This window comes from Nyctereutes procyonoides, unplaced genomic scaffold (genome assembly GCF_905146905.1).
Source record: "Nyctereutes procyonoides isolate TBG_1078 unplaced genomic scaffold, NYPRO_anot_genome, whole genome shotgun sequence".
Taxonomy (NCBI): domain Eukaryota; kingdom Metazoa; phylum Chordata; class Mammalia; order Carnivora; family Canidae; genus Nyctereutes; species Nyctereutes procyonoides.
Window position 1 is genome coordinate 20926147 of NW_026575035.1, and position 2701 is coordinate 20928847.

The window sequence follows — 2701 nt, forward strand, 5'->3', positions numbered from 1 at the left end:
CCAGAGAACACTTCATTTAGCAACATCCTGTTTTGCCTTAATCATTTTAGAGAAAATGCAGGTTATTTTATTGGTTAATCACACAACAGAACCAATTTTCTGATAAATCTACCGATTTACAGGTAGATGAGTACAGAGGCTCATACATCTACGAGACGGTCTCGTAGATGACCGCTAAAGACAACTAAACTGATCCAACTGTTAAAGTCATTGTGCACAGTACAGGAGACCTCCAACCCTAGTACCTTAAAAGCATTTCCATTCTAGCCCCACAAAGACACAAATACAAAATAATGTGGGGTTTCTTTCCCCTAAATCCTCTCAGAGAATCTAATAATGTGTGACTTAGCCCATGTGCATCTCATTATGTGCTAAAATAGACAAGTCTCTATCAGAAAAAGTATAAAGAAATCTCTTCTAGATAAAATTGGATGTTGATGGAGACTTTTAATATGTGAAAATCTAAGAATGTAAGGCTTTAATTTCAAATAAGATGGCTTACTCTTAAGGAAATAATTCTCAGAATTGAAAAAATATTTTTTTTTTCTCCCAAAGATTCTTATTTTGTGGGCCTCAGGCTCTCATCTATCAGCCTCTAAAGAGTACAGAATGAAACCTCACATGTCCAGCTCAATTACTATTCTCTGGAGATCTGCTTTGCATGAAACTTTGCTAACATTTCCACCTGATACAGAGAAAAACTCTTCTGAAACCCAAGGTAACATCTCCCAAATTTAATTCATAGCTCTGTGCTTATGATTTGAATGATGAGATCCTATTTCAGCTGTCAGCAGAACATTTTGAACTTTAAAAAATATGTACTTATTTACCAGCTTTCATTTAACTAGGCGAGGGTTGTCCAAAAATATTATAGTCACAGAAATACAATCTTCTATCTTTCTTCTTGATCATTAATTTGATGAAAACATTATTTAGAGAACAATGGAAAAAATAGTAAGTTTTATTTGCAACTTGACTACTGCCTTCCTTTTTATTCTGTCTCTAAGTAGTTGATATAAGAAAAATCGAGGGGATGAATAAATAAATAAAATCTTTAAAAAAAATAAAAAAAAAAGAAAAACTGAGGGAGGGACACCTGGGTGGCTCAGTGGTTGAGCATCTGCCTTCAGCTCATGGTGTGATCCCAGGATCCTGGGATTGAGTCCCACAAAGGGCTCCCCACAGGGAGTCTGCTTCTTCCTCTGCCTATGTCTCTGCCTCTCTCGCTGTGTCTCTCATGAATAAATAAATAAAATCTTAAAAAAAAAAAAGAAAAATTGAGGAAAACATTGCGGTATGTTTTTTTTTTTTCAAAAAAAGATATAGTTGTAAACTTCCCAAATTTGATGAAAGATGTAGACCTATACCTTCAAGATACCTAGTAAATTCAATCAGAATAAACTAAAAAAAAACCCACACCTGGAAATATCAAAATTAAACTTCTGAAAATTAAAGACAAAGAAAAAAATCTTCAAAGCAGCCAAGGAGAGATGACACATTACTCACAGAACACCAATTCCAATGACACCGAATTTCTCATCAGAAACTATTGAAGCCAAAAGAAGCGCCACAGCATTTTTCAAGTACTGAAAGAAGAGAGCCATTAGTTGCACATACTATAGCCAGAGGAAATATCCTTCAAGAGCTAAGGAGAAATGAAAACAATTTAAGATGAGGAAAATCTAAGCGAACTTGTTGTTAGCAAAAAACTGTAAATGGAGTTTTCCCTGCTTTTTTCTACTTTTTACGATTAGCCTTTATGTCTTTTGTTGCCTTTTCCTAGGAATTATCACATTACAAGGAGTCAGTGTTGCAAAGGACTCCTTCGGGTTATCTTTTATTTGTACAGCAAACATCTGTTTCATTTTCAGAACAACCATGTGACAAAAATGATGCATAAATGAATTATTTGGACCGCTTCTTAAAACTTTCCCTCCTTAGAAACACGTTTTGCAGCTGTTGAAATCAAATCTTTGATATGTAGATTGGAAATGTCATAATCTAAAAATTAATCTAGAAAGAATGCTGAGGATTCTAAGATACAACACAATTTTTTAAATTCATTTTAACACCGCTCATGTGATCATTCAGGAATTACGACTTGTGCTCAGCAAGGACAAAACGTATACTTGGAGCTACTTGGAGAGAGGGAAAGCTACCCACACATGTGGTTAGCAATAGTGATAGATAAATAACCAGATCAAAGTCATCTAAGTCAGAGCAGGGCATCTGTAAGTGAACTTGAATATGAATGAAAGAGAAAGCTCAGAAGGAAAGATGTAGCTGAAGATTGTTAGGGTCTAGCTTAGCTAAAGGGCAACATCCCCCTGCCATTCTTACACATAAGAACACACCACAACCTTTTCCTACCTACACACACACACACACACACACACACACACACGCAAACGTGCACACAGATGCATGCACACACACACCCTGGGATTGCCAACTTCCCTCAAGGAGATACAGTCAAAGAGAGATGCTATTTTTAATCTTCCTTTCTATGTCCTCTTGGAGAAAATCTATTATAACCAGGAAACATTCTTTATACTCCTCTCAACCCCATTCTAAAACAAAAGGAGTAGCTGATGTTGCCAGCCACCTAAGCTTTTCTAGACTCTGGATTTGAGAGTTTATGAGCTTACCATGCCCTCTGGCTCATAAACTCTCAAATCCAGAGTCTCTCAACACTTTTGTT